This window comes from Sprattus sprattus (genome assembly GCF_963457725.1).
Source record: "Sprattus sprattus genome assembly, chromosome: 5".
Classification (NCBI taxonomy): Eukaryota; Metazoa; Chordata; class Actinopteri; order Clupeiformes; family Clupeidae; genus Sprattus; species Sprattus sprattus.
The window spans coordinates 35923802-35939437 of NC_137924.1; positions in this window are offsets into that span (position 1 = coordinate 35923802).

The window sequence follows — 15636 nt, forward strand, 5'->3', positions numbered from 1 at the left end:
CAAATTCTTTGTGCCTTGTCTAATATATCTGAAGCTTCAACCCTGAAGGCCCAGGAATGGCATGGGGGGGATGGAGAGAGGCAAAGAGAACTTGAGAAGATTTTTATTGAATAAAATTAATTCTAGACCAACAGAGAGACAAGTGTTAAACTTGAGCAACAACAACCTGTGTAAATGCAATTAATTTAGGCCTTTGAGTGATGGACAGATGTATGTGTGTGTATGTGTGTGTGTGTGTGTGTGTGTGTGTGTGTGTGTGTGTGTGTGTGTGTGTGTGTGTGTGTGTGTGTGTGTGTGTGTGTGTGTGTGGTATGTGTGTATGTGTGTGTGTGTGTGTGTGTGTGTGTGGGTGTGTGTGTGTGAGTGTGTGCGTGTGTGTTAGTGTGTGTGTGTGTGTGAGTGTTTCTGTCCAGGAGGCTAAGATCACACCTCTGCCAGCTTAGTGGCTGGAAGCATAATGGTTGTGGTCAGTGTTTGAATGGCAGCCCAAAAAAAAGAGAGGAAAAAAACAGAGACAGGCTGTGTTTTAGCTTTTGCTGTGGAGGGGAAAGACCGGCTGTTGGGCTTGGCATGGCCAGGCGGTCGGCAAGAGGCCCCGGCGGTGTCCATGACGACAGCAGCAGCGGCAGCAGCGATGGCAGCGGCGGCACTAACGCTACATCGCATAAAACTTTACGGGGCACAACCCTCCTCAGTTGGACGGAGCCCACAGCAGTCCTGCCCCAGACAGCCACTGTGGCATTCCCAGCCGACGGCAGCTCCAATGGAACCTTCACCCAAAATATTGGAGCCGTAGGCTATCCCAATGCGTGCAGGGCAGGGCAGGGCAGGGTGGCTTGACAAGTGCCCACCACGGGGCGTTAAAGGTGGAGGTGCTAAAGCAGGAAGACAAGCTGCTGGCGCTGTGCTCCAGCCTCTGTCACCCTTCCCACACTGAGGTAGCTAGAGTAGCGATACAGAGAAAGAGACAGATAGAGAGTGGAGGAGAGAAGAGGCAAAGACAGACAGAAGAGGCGGAGGAGAGGAGTGTGCTTCCTCCTTTATCACTTAATTGAAATATCTTTTTTACTTTTCACCTGTTCACCTGAGGTCATTCTAATTTCCATCATGTTATTAACATACGTAGAATAACATTGTGTTTTTATGTGCACCAAAGCAGTTGAGTTCCTCTCGTGAAATAATGGGACCTAAATATATTTTACGGCCTACAGATGGATTGGCAGGGTGCTACCTCTGAAAGGAGTGTGACTAATGCTGGAACATACTGCAAATGATTAGCGTGCAAAGTTTCTTAAGGTTCTCTTTTATCCTAATCGCCATAACTATAGATGATAGGGAAAGAGTGACCCTCTCTTTTAAAGGGAAATCACTTGTGAATGAACAGAGAAGCCGTTGCACAAACCTTATGGAAAGAAAACTTCAAAGGACAGATTCCATGCTACTTCTGGCTTATGTTCACGTCACCACGAGTCCCATAGCAGAGCGAGCGCAGTGACCCGGCCCAAAGAAGTGACACATAAAAAGAGAGAGGAACCATGTGTCATGTCAGCAGCATGACCAAGACAAGGTGGCTGTACATAAGTATAAGACTGCATCCAACAAGAGGCATTGATCACAGCTACAATGCTGGAGGTGTTCCTTTGCAATTCTGTGTGTGTGTGTGTTTGTGTGTGCATGTGTTTGCATGTGTGCGTGCGTGGATGGCCGTGTGTTTTGAAAAGCAAAGAACTATTAGGATGTGAATAAATTATCTTCATGGATAAATGACACCTGTTGCTAAGAGTGTCTTACAGATACAAAATCCAAGGAGAATGTCTGTGTGTGGGTCTGTGTGACAAGGTAAACATGGCTACCTCTTCGTCCAGGTAAGTAGCATACAAGTAGGATTCACACATTCACTTATTCATCACTTTCATTGAAAAAGAAACATGGAAACATGATGAAAGGACGAAGGGACAAGAAGTGGGTGAACAGAGGAAGACTGGAGAGGCAACAAGAGAGAAGACTGGATGGGAAAGAGGAAAGCAGAAGAGAAGAGAAGAGAAGAGAGCAGCTGCCCATGCATTAGAAAGGCACTCTGTTGATTAAAAACAGTCAGTTGTGAGCCACTGTAATGGCTTTATGAGAGAGTCACATAAACCCCTGCCCACAAAAAAATAGTGGATGGGGGGAAAAACGAAGGAGGTTCCAGGTTCAAATGAAAAAGCGTTCGAATAAAGGCATTATATTGGCACCTGGAGCGCCCCGGAGAGAGGTACAGGAGGGGGCTCCACGACGGCTCGACGTATGAAATCATAATTCCTGAGCCTCGTCTTGGTTTCTTTTCCTGTCTGAAAATGAGGCTTTTACACGTGAGGGGGAACTAAGACAGCGGACTCACCCCTTATACACTAGAACAGATGACAGAGGGTTGGCACGCCCGAGAGCTGTGCCTACTCGTGTTAGATCGAGTGTACAGAACAGAGCACAAAAAGCCGGAGAAGAGAAAAAATATACGCTCATTTCTGAAACAAAAAGGAAACTGAATGAGACCTGTATAAATACCTGGAAATCATAACACATCCATGTATGGATTTCACATGCTGTGAGCGCTGCATTTGTGCCTCGTCCCTCTCCGCCACTAAAATATAATACTGATTTGAGGCTTTTATTAAAATCAAACCGGTCATGGTCAAAATTGTTGCTTGGTATTGCAAGGCATGGTACAAGCCAACTACATATAAGTCAGTGGTCATCAGTGGTTTAGCGTAAGCTGCCTTAGACAAATAAATTACAGCGTATACAGTATACATATATACATCCAGAGGGAAACCATACTCAAGTTTCATTTCAGTAGTTAGCACTAGCTTTGATCCCCTCTCTCTCTGTTCTTATACCCAAATACACTCAGGGCAGAAAAAGAGTTGTATTTTTGAGCAGAGTGCTGCTCTCTCCCAGTCCTTCAAAAATATGAAGCCCAAACCAAACCTGGCGTGAAAGAGAAAGAGAGCCAAAGAAGGGAAATCTCTGGTGTCTGTTGCTCTGCTATAGGGCATGGGGATGACAATACTGAGCAGATGTGTACAAATGTCTGCTCAGATTTCGCCACTCTGTTAGATATTAAAAGGGGATGGATGTGAGGACAAAAATGAAGAGAAAGACAGATGGAAAAAAAGATGTATATAATCCTTTTGTTCACTAAGCTGGTAAGTATTGGCAAGCTGGTCCTCTCCTCCTTTTTTATCCCCCCCCCCCCCCCCCCAGCTCTTCCCTCGCTCACTTTCTTCTCTTTAATTTTGGCTGCAGAAGTCCACACAATGGTATTACTGTGTCAGTGTAATACTAAAAATAATTTCAGGTATTTTTATTGCATGTAGCTTTGCCTGGGCTCTGTCCGTACAATGGTTGTATTGTAGTGGCACACTGCCTGGATTTGAGTCATCATGTTTCTGTTCAAGGAAACCTATTCTTACTTCTCTCATTTGACTGAGGGCGGACTGATAAGACAGCATATTAGTCACTACTCAGAAATGTTCAAGCCATTATCAGAATTACTCTCAGACAAGAGATGGTTGACTGACACGCCATATTAGCTCAATATTATGTGTGGAAATCCTGCGCACATGTTAGCAGTAAAATTAGTTCTACGTGAGACGTTGATGTAGTTACAGGCCAATGTCATTTTCTGGACTTATATGCATTGTACTGTTTGTACCTATTGGCTTGCCATACAGAGCTGAAATAAATATGACAAGTATAACAAATGCTCTGCACTTAGTCCGACCTCTAAAAATACATGGAGAAAGAGTCCAAGGACACACAAAGGAAAACATGCCTTCATTACCCCCTATCCTTAGAGTAGCATCATTCACTTTGAGTTCAAACAGTCAAAACTTGGCAAGGGTCAGCACCTCTCTCTCTCTGTCACCACAACACACACACACACACACACACACACACACACACACACACACACACACACACACACACACACACACACACACACACACACACACACACACACACACACACACACACACACACAAACACACACACACACACACACACACACACACACACACACACACACACACACACACACAAACACACCACACACACAAACACACAGACACACACAGACTAAGTTAATATCTCAGCTCCATAAATTGTTCTCTGGAGGCCTGACCCTTATAAGTGGAACTCAAAACAAAGGTTGGGCTTCTGCGCACTCTCTTGTCCAAGTTTCACATGTGATTTATTGGGATAATAGCAAAAACTTTACACTTGGCAGCTCCACCTCACATTTCTACAGAGATGACTTTTTCTGTTTAGATTTGGCCTTTGGCTAATAGCAGGTTTCTGATCAGGACACTCGGTTTTTCCAGCTACTGAGAACCTTTTGTGGAATATTTTTTCCCTGGGTAGCTCTGCTTTCTTTTAAAACATTTTTTTCAAGGTGTTTTCTAATAATTTATTATAAGGTTCTTCAACAACCCCCCCCCCCCCCCCATACATATTTTATCGAGGACTAGTTGAATTAAATTAGTGCTTCATTTACAACAACAAATCAATCAATGTATTATTTGAAACCCAACTAGCATTAAATGTGTCTCTATGACATTATGTGTGAATGGAGCTTAAGCAAAATACTTCTCTTTTAAGGCAAACTGTGGAGAACACAGAGAAGTGAAGCCATTGCTTGGTATGAGCTGCGTGTGGGCACTCTGTGGGCACTTATCTATGGCGGCAGAGTAAGAAAGACTTTGAACAACAAAAAAGCAAACCCTCAGTTGTCAATGGAAGAAGAGAGGGCTTAAGAAGTGATGGAGAACATAATTAAGTCCTTCCATCTGGAAGCATTTCCATTTTGACAACAAAAACTGCATACTGCACCTTTAAATTTGAAAATGCTGCCTTCACTTCAGCGGAATACAGGCCATCCAAAGGCAATATCAAAGAACCATTCAACACCATTCTATCTGTGATTATCTGAACATCTGTTTTAGGGTTCACAACATTTGTGCCTGTGTGTGTGTGTGTGTGTGTGTGTGTGTGTGTGTGTGTGTGTGTGTGTGTGTGTGTGTGTGTGTGTGTGTGTGTGTGTGTGTGTGTGTGTGTGTGTGTGTGTGTGTGTGTGTGTATGTCTGTGTGTGTAATCTCGGGTGTGGACTTCAGACGTTCCTGTGGTTTTCAAAAATACCAAGTAAAAGCTCTACACTCTGACATTACGGGAAATCTCACACTATAGAAGGTGTGCCTATTAAATAACAAGACTGTTTTTATGAGTATAGACCAGTCATACTAGTATAATGGGTGTTCTTTATTGCAATTGCATTAGAGCATTAGTCTCATTATTTAATAGCCACAACTCGTAGGTCAGCAGGGGAGATACTACTCAGCATCTATCAGAAACACAGCCAATGGCTTCACATGGATCATCCATCTTTCAAAGATCTGCAAAATTATATAGAATCATGATGCAGCATGATCTGACCCTGGGAACTGTGAAGGAAAACCCTTTGTTTGCTTTTAGAATAATTTATACTACACTTAATTACTGCTACACTCTTACATGGCATTAAAAACTTTAGCATTGTTAGATACTTGATAAATATGAATATTTCAACAGCACTCCAAGTGTCCCCCCCCCCCCCCCCCCCCCCACACATACACAAACAGTAGTCTCTGCAGACAGTCCTGCAGTGCCGCAGGTCTGGAATGATGGGCCTTGGGGCTGCACTGACTCATGCAGATGAACTGTGCTGTGTGCCATTGGACTCTCGTATGTTTTCCCTGGCTCTCCATCCACACTAATGAATTAGACCAGCAGGAATGTCTTAGAAGAACATGCATTTTGAAGTCTGTTCTGGCTGGGCTGAAAGCAGACAGAGTTGTGGGTAATATACAGACAGATTTGGATGGTTTCCCCTCGTGCTCCCAAGGCTCCCTGGCTTTGCAGCACAATAAAATCTTAAAAAAAAAAAAAAGTTTTTTCTACATGGAGAGTTGATGTGGAAGAGGTGCCACACACAGAACATCCTCCTGACACAAGCATCAAGTCGGTTTCTCTCCCTTTGGAAGAATTAGAGCTTTACACTGTTGCACTGTGGTCTCACCATTCACAAAAGACAAAAAAAAAAGAAACTGTAGCCACAAGCGGTGGTGAATTGTTCAGGACCAAACGTGTGTGAATGTATTTCCATTGGAAACAGAAGGTTTCGTCCACCATCCTGGGTTCCATTATTACACTGTAGGAGGTGTTAAAGACAAAAAAGTGTTTCAAGTTTCATGAAACTTCATTGCACCTTGGAGGAGATGAGGTTCACTTCCTGTTTCCACTAGGTGAAACTATAAAACCAAATATGGCCTGTAGAAACATGGAGCCATTGTTAAGATTGTACTCAAAATTTGGCAAGCCTTCATGTACAGTAAGTGCTTTGGATTTACACCTTATTTACAGTCTGGCATTATTGGAAACCACTGTTGTTTGTGTGATACCCACAGAGTTTGCCATTCTAATTTCAAAAACATCCGCTTAGAGTACTTTACATGTGATATAAGCCAATTGTGTCTTGAAGCGTTTATAGGACATTTTTTTGATTATTTTAAAAGGTGGAAATGACCTGTAGTAGAAATGTAATTTAAATATATGTGCCTGCTTAAAAAAAACAGAGAAATGGTCATGAAGGCAGCTTTGTTGTTGCAGTTGTTGTTGTACCCTGTCGCTCCGGTTCTATGGTTGGCCAGTCGTGTTGTGGTTAGCGGTTGTGGGCCACACTGAATGCTGTAGTGAAAAGGAGGGCCTTCACAGAACCTGGGTACCACATGCAGCACGTGTTGCGGCTGTCACCAGCCAGTAGTGCGTTGTTGATTAATCCTGCTGGTCAGGTTCTGTAATTGGGCAGTTGTTATTGGTTAGATTAGATAACTGACTATGAGTAATAAGTACTTGCCTGTGACAGTGAGAGGATTGGCCGCTGTGGGAAGATGCTGCTGCTAAAAGGACACCATCTTCTGAGCTTCTTTCTACTCATTTGAACCAATTCATAGCCAATTCATAGATTATAACCCCTCTACAGTGGAAGTTGTTGTGCAAGACATTAAACCTGCTAATTTACTGGTACAGTTTCATCCACTGCTCAAGGACACAGGAGGTGGACCCCTCGGGTTCTGACATCGCATTACTTTTTGATCTCTCTATGAAGTATGGCACTGCTTTCCCCATGTCTTTTTAGCCATATTTGTCCTCCCTGACTGCTACCCCCACCAGCTACCACGGCTACCGCACGTGCTGTCAGTGCTACAAGAGCATTTTGTTTCTTCTGCGTGATGGATTCTTTTTTTCCTGAATTGTAGATGGCGTCATGTAAACCACAGTGAGTTACTGAGACGGGATGGTATGAATGCTTGCATGCTACTACTGTCACTAGGGTCAGTGTAGTTGTATGGTGATGGACTCCATTCCTGATTGGGCCGGACGGCCGAGGCTGAGTGGCGGTTTTTCCAGCAGCCTCTGGAGACTCTCTGTGTTTGCTGCTGCGTCATGACAGAGATTCAGATCTCCTACAAACACAAACGCATTAAAGAATACATCTGCGGTGTCACTGTATAGCTAATGTTACACTCAACGAGTAGAATAGTTTACGGATGCACCAGGACATTCAATGTAACTACATCAAACTTTATTTAAATGACACAGCACAATTAACAAAGATATAACAGGACACTTCACAGCCTTCTACTTCAGCCATACTCAATTAGCATCATGTGTGTTGTTTGAAAGTCAGCAGATGTTAGACATAGCATAGAATGCAAGTTAATGGACAGACACACATGGGGCTAAAAGCATAAATCAGTAAATGACCTCACTTATTCGGTTAACATTGCAGTGAAATGATGGTGAATAAAGACTGTGTCAGTGTCGTACTTGTAATTTTTTTTTTTTCTTTGTAAAACAGCAAACGGGATGTATGATGTCAGTTACCCGAATCACTGACCGTAACATTACAGCCCATCTCTATAATTAGTGGTGGCTAATTCAGTATGGTGTGTGTGCTGCTTCATGTGGCTAAGCAGGGTTTCCGTCACTAAGTGCTAGTCATCCAAAACCTGCATTCATACTTCAGGGTCTTTGATTTCCACGTGTACGTACATAACCAGCATTAAGAACGATAACTGGTGCATACCTTCAAATGGTTTTACACAGTTGGCCCTTGTGCTATTGTTACTGAGCATTTTCTTTATAACAGTAATTGACAGGGGTAATTACATGGTGCTTTATGAAGCCATAAGTATATATGGCACAGCGTACAGTGACATATTAGTTGCAAGCAATAATTATAACTAGGAAAATGCTGGCTATAAAACCCTAATTAATGTTAGGCAATTTTAGATTGGAATGAGGTACTATAAAAACACAGGGAAGCACAACAGGGCTCTGGTGTAGTGAGTGTGTGTGTGTGTGTGTGTGTGTGTGTGTGTGTGTGTGTGTGTGTGTGTGTGTGTGTGTGTGTGTGTGTGTGTGTGTGTGTGTGTGTGTGTGTGTGTGTGTGTGTGTGTGTGTGTGTGTGTGTGTGTGTGTGTGTGTGTGTGTGTGTGTGCGTGCGTGCGTGCGTGCGTGCGTGTGTGCGTGCGTGCGTGCATGTGTGTGGAGTGCTGGGGGGAAGAGGCAGACATGGCATCTGTTAAACTCATTTGCTGTGCACAGAGGGGGTCCCCAAAGCAGAGACCACAGCACAGTACATCATGTGTACTCGAGCAGCTACATCTAAGAGCTCAGACACACACACACACACACACACACACTTAACATATGAGACCACACACACAGCTTTAAACCTAGAGATGAGTATATATGTCCACATGACAGCAGGAAAGCACACATAGTATACGGCACACTATAGGCAAGACCTCACACCCATTCACACGGTATAATGTGAGAGCACACTCGTCAGACCTCAGCACACGCACGCACGCATGCACGCACACTCACATGGTATAATGTGAGAGCACACTCGTCCAACCTCAGCACCGGAGCGCATGTTCACAGGCAAGGACAAGAATGCACAGGCCCAAACAAACTGGACACTTCCAGTGAAAGTGTTCAGATCAGATCAGATCAGACACCTCTGATTAGGCCCTAATAGCACTAGAAGGTCCAGAGGGGCGTGAGCCTTAGAGCCACAGTTTGTTTTGGGTTGCCGTAAAGCTCTGTTTACTGGAAACAAGGGCATGGATGAGAGGCACAGGGCTATGAGAGCGGAGAAAGACAGAATGAAATGATTGGGCAATTTGTAAGTATTGCGAGACATAGTGAGCAGCTGGGTGGTACCCTCTTGTTTCATAAACACAAGAGTCATGAGGTCATGGCACAAACACAATAACAAGATTAGGGTTTAATGGAGGTTCGCTGGGTGGCTGGGCCACTCATTCAATTGGCTATGAAAGAAGGGCATGGGCCCTCTCAGTATATGATGAGCCTGCGCAACTCACTGAAATGGATATAGGTAGGTATGAAGTGGAAAAGACTGTCATGGTGTGTTTCTATAATGGCTTTTACTTCCCACCCCTTTTTACATGTAAAATTCATCATATTGAGCTTTTTCTTCTTTTTTTCAAAGGGAAATGTACAAAAAATATCTTTTCATGATTTAAAATCATCTGACACATTGGGTGTTAGTCATGCTCTTTATGGAATGGTTGGCTCCATCCAGACTGCATTAGTTTGGACTCAAAAGCATTCTTAGCAGGTCAAACGTTAAATGTGCTACAAAAGTGACAGGTTCGTTTTTTCCCTCACCGTGCATCAATCAATACATTGATTAAATTTTTCTCCATGCACAACCCTTTAAGTGTTCCCTTTTAAGAGTCAGAAATATTAAGGCTTTACAAGTTTGCAGAACGTCAGTGAATCTACACTCAGGAGTCTAATCATTCTGAGCATGGAAGGAAACCAAAGAATTTTCATTCTTAAGGGAAAGGTAGGACTGAGTAGGCGGGAGGGTGCATTTAATACACGAATGCTAAATGAATTTATTTTATGAAATACAATAATCACTGTCATAAAAACCTAAAATATTATTTTTGACATTTCTTCAGGACGCGCCTTCTCTCCTAGGTTTTATAGAGGTGAAAAAAAGGATATGGAAACGGGGAGGAAAAATTGAGCCTCATTAGACGGACTGGAAACGCATAAAAAAATCAATTGGACATCAAACAGCAACAGGATATTATATCATAATTTACCGGGGGATGCCAATTGTTTGATTTATTTTACCACTTTTTAATGTTATGTTTGAAAACATTTATTTAAAATCCTATTTTCCAGGCCTTTAATAGAGGCCAGTCAGAGCATGATAAGCTAGGACTGAAAACTATACTGCAAGGGGGTTTCAACAAAAGGCAGGGCAAGGGACCGTGATGGACCAGCTTTGCCGACTGAAACCAAGTTTCCAAGTCTGTGTGCACTGGTCCAGACAGCATTCCAGTGGGTTCTAGGATTTCAGTGAAAGGTAGAGAAGACACCAACCACAATAAAGCTTGACAAAAATGTTTTATTTCAACCTTACTATGTTGGCAGCCGACAGCTTGACAACTCAGCAGATGGAGGGGACTCAGACATGGTGTCTGTGAAACCGTTTTCATCTCAGACCATGCTCGACAAATTTCCCCAACATGAACGCACGCACGACCTGGCCCTTTCAGGTTTGGAAATGGTGTTTAGTTAGACCACTTCTGCCACTGTCCTGATCCAGTTCCTTGTGTGTCACAGTCCATGGGCTTGTCGAGCTAATCGCCTATTTCACTTCCATGGTTTTGACAGACCATACTTAGAACATATAAAAATAGTACTGAATCCAGATGGGAAATGAGAGAAATGATAACAAGTCTCTACCATAAAAGGCAGAGTCTGCGGTTCGGTGTCAGTTTCATGAAAGGTTGTTGATATTTGAGGTCAACACCCCTCCCTTTCGTACTCCTGAAGCACCGAGTTGAGTTGGCTGGGATGGTTTAGGGCTCAGTCCGAGCCACGATGTTCCTTTCACATTTAGAACCAGAACTGTGTTCAAACACTAGAACCGACAGGACCGTGAGGGGCGTGGATGGGATTATAATTGCGGTGTAAAACAGTAAACACAGCTAAATAAAATAGTTTGTATTTGTAAGTGTCTGCATGTATAACAAGAGTTTATAGTTATAACTGTCACATAGACTTTATCAGCACACAAATATTTTAAAAGGTAAGACTGAAAGAAGGGAATTTAATCCTTAGCTCTGGTTATACAAATTGTTCTATTCTTATGCAAACACAAAGTCTGTGTATGTTGTTACACATTGTTACTCAAATTGTAACATTGTGGATAATGGTGGTGTAACTAAGTAACAAGGCTGTTGTACAGCAGTAATTTAAAAAAGTCGTGAATGTTGTTTGAAACCAGAAGTTGTTTTTGTTCAGTGACAAACTCTGAAAAGCGGCAGACAATGTGGATTGGATTTAAAACCAAAGCTCTCCTAAACTTTATGTCACATCTCATTGCCCTCGGTCAACTGCTGTGCGGCAGCACATAGAGATTATGAATCTCTGGTTTGGGCCTCAAATTTTTTCCTAATTAAATACAGGGCAATGGGCCCCACTTGTTTTCCCCAGTGCAATGGAACATTCAATTTCTTTAATCAACCACTTACGGCAAATAACAGCTAACAGGACCAGCGCTAAGAGTCATTTCGCATACTTGCTCTTCGGGGACTTGAGGAAGACACATCACTGTGGGTACTTCTGAAAATGAGCAAAAACTGAAACAGCTTGAAGTGGTCCAACCAAACCCCATAGGAGGAGCCCATGGCCCACAACAAAATGCACATTGTTCTGCCAGGATCCCTGGGTAACTCATGCTGACATGGACAGATGACAAATGCCAGAAGTGAAGTGAAGTTTTGTCTCCAACTGCTCAGCGTCAGTCTAAAGGGCATCTTCTTTTCCTGCTCTCCAACATCTACTGTCTTCTAGTGTCTTCTTCATGTCTCTACAGAGGTGAGGGAGGAAGACACTGTCTCAGAGGAATCACAATCATGACTCCACTGAGGGCGTGGCTGGTGAGGCTGGCTTCTGGCCTTCATCCGGTCCCCCCTGTTGTCTGCCTGCTCTTTTACTCATCGAGTTTCTCTCACAATACTCAGTGTTTATTTTCATTTGCGTCAATTCACTATACCTTTCTACTGCATCTGTTTTCTCTACTTACTGCGCATCTCCACTGCGTCTCCACCACTTCTCTCTCTCTCTATTTGTCCATTTTTACTCTTCACTCCTGCTGCCTACTGTGCTCAGTCTGTGGTAGGTAGGCATAACTGCTTAGGTCAGGCCATGATATGCTGATGAGACCACAGGCAGCCACATGGCAGGGGTCTCTTTTATAACCAGATTACCAGGTACGGATAGGGAATATGCCAAGTGCCTTGTTAAGGGCTCCATGGCATGCATGTCTGTGTGTGGGTTTTGTGTTTCTGTGTGTGCGTGTGTGTGTGTGTGTGTGGGTGTAGAGGTTGAAATCAGCAGGCACACAATTAACCTGATAGGTCTTTAAAAATACCTCTGTCATGGGTGAGTGTGCAGAGGGCAATGGAAGAGGTTAGGCTGGGGCCATGCCAGGGCCAGAAGGGAAGCCTGGTAAGGGACCTGCTGGCTCTGGTTAGGAGAAAAGGCAAACAGCAGACTGTTTTACCCATCAAAAGCCGATTAAACCGCTGATAAGACGCTAACCACAGTGTGGTCACTGCCACAGGAAGTCTGTGTTGACAGCTGAGAAGTGTTCCCTTTTTTCTCTCAACCTCAAAAGCAAGCCACCATTTCAGCGGGTACATATGCGCGGCGAGATGGATCTCACGTTCTCATGGCCTCCACGCAGAGTCCAGAGCTGAGAAGCACAGAGGGCGGAGCAGCAGCATTGTCAAAACAAGGGAGGGCTAAACAAGAAGGTGACTCAACACATCAAAAATGTCTTGATCACAAAGCTTGTAAAATTATATAGCTTTTTCCATTTCGTCGTTCAAAATTCCACCTTGTTTATTCTGCCGATAATTATGTGTAAAATGAGTTAATACATATGTATATGCTTGCAAAAGTACTTTAAGAGCCTAGTTAGCATGGCTATTATGCACTTATCCGTCATAAAGGTAGGTCTGGATCCCACGGAGCTAACACAATCAGGGCAATAGCTAATTAGTGACCCCTGTATCCCAAATCACTTCTTAATTAAGGAACCCATGGTGTTCCCATTGTTTTGGGGTAATTTCATTTTAGTATTCATGTTTACTCATTACTGCTGCACAAAGGTGACAGAATGTCTGGAAGTGTTATCACAAATTAGATTTTTTTTTTCTCGCCATAAAGGTTGGCGAGGTCAAGGTCTTTCACAACAGATGGAGTTTAATGGGTGAGAGCTTTTTGAAGTTGTGTTTTTTTTCTCCTCTGGATGTTTCCATGTTCTCACCAGCGGGATAATAAAGAATAATGAGTCTCATGCTAGACACACCACTCCAAATAAAGCATATTGGTAAGTTAGACTTGCTAGTTGAGACATAATAAACAGCACCATCATTTGTATATTTACCTAAAATATACATATCACTACATATGGCAGCAGTGTGAAGAGAGACCACTGCTATAGTAGGTATTCAACATCACAAACGGTACACTATTTTGGTTTTGTACTTCACTCTTTACGTCAGGTATAGATGTACTGGTAGGTAATTTTGTTATGTAGTAGATGCCATGTACTGGTAGGTAATATTGTTATATAGATGTCATGTCCTGGTAAGTAATACTGTTATGTAGGTGTTAGCCGTTAACACCAGACATTCTTTTTACCTATTTCTATGTCTATGTCAAAAACAAATACTTTTTACAAAGAAAAAAATATTTCTTACATTAACTTACATTGGGATAGTACCAGCAAACAATGTTTTGTGTGAACAAACAAAAAATAGCATACGATAGTTACGCTGTATGCACATATTTACATTTGTATAAACAACACATGCCATTAGAGTCGTCACCACTGCCCTTACACAAAACCCAACACATGCCATGAGAGCCCTCAACACTGCCCTTAAGGCCTCAATATACTTCTGCATCCTTCTCTGACCTTCTCCGCCCTCGAAAATAAATGGGCGGGTGGTCGGATTCAGAAGGATTTGATCGTACTTACAGGCCCTATACACTTCTACGACGGCCGTGGGTGCTGAAAGTAATTTACCGTGGCAATAATAATTATAAGGACGGCAACAGCGCTTTAAAACGACGTTTTACATTATTCAAAGGTGAAAGATTAAAGGCAAGAGAATCGCCAGGTGTAGGCTACCTTCTCATTATGTGTGTGTGTTGTCAAAGTTTGTAACACAATGGTGTTGGCTGTAAATAAACTCCACTTCGCGTTTTTGACGATAAAATAAATCCCATTTAGGATAACAGCCTTCTTCCTATGTGCGGGAGTTTGTTTTACAGTTTAACTGTGCGGGAGTAGTACCATTTCCCATGAGGCTTTGCTCCGACCATTCTACATTAAGAAACAAATGAAATCGCTGGCCAATTTATATTTGTGGTCATGAAAGTTATGTAACGTCTGAATAAAAGAAATAGATCAAGAGAGGAGGCTAAACAAAAATCAGTAGGCTGGATTAATGAAAGTGAGTTTCGACACACACCGTGAGTGAAATATAGATAGACAACAAGTGTTATATATAGTGGTTAGAATTAGCTGGATTCAGCTGTTGGAGAACTGGGTGATTATTTTCTTTTATGAGAGACATTGACTCGGTGGGTGATGATGTCGTTGGGAAATAATGTTGTTAGTGAACCAATCACAGCCAAGGGGGTATCCGACTCTACAAAAAGTTAGAAAAAAGCGTTCCTCTCCGACCAGCACTCCGAGGGCTCGTATGGGCGTTAACACCTGGGTGAAGGTGTTGCCAAGGCGTGCCAAAGTGTCCCTCTACGACCGAATCGGAGAAGTAAAAATCGGCCTTACTCAAAACCCAACACATGCCATGAGAGCCCTCAACACTGCCCTTACTCAAAACCCAACACATGCCATGAGAGCCCTCAACACTGCCCTTACTCAACACCCAACACATGCCATGAGAGCCCTCAACACTGCCCTTACTCAAAACCCAACACATGCCATGAGAGCCCTCAACACTGCCCTTACTCAAAACCCAACACATGCCATGAGAGCCCTCAACACTGCCCTTACTCAAAACCCAACACATGCCATGAGAGCCCTCAACACTGCCCTTACACAAAGCCCAGATGTTGTGTTTGTCCCGCTGTGTGTCTCTGCCCACCTGCCACTGTGTCTACCAGCCTTCAAGCAGCGTTGGGTAACGAGAGGGGCAGCTCACCACAGCGGCCTTGGCTTTCACACACTTCTCCTGCAGCTCCCATGCCAAGTCTAAGATGAAGTCCATCTTGTTCTCCGTCTCGCCTATGCATCGGGAGAACAAAATTTGTACGCGGATGGCTGCCAGGTCAAGCATGTCATAAAAACAGCAACAGGCCACCTGCAGGTGGACATTCCTGCCATCTGGTCAAGTATGTCCACACCAACCAGTGAAAATAATAAAACAACCCATTTTGCTGGAATATAAAATGATTACATAAAA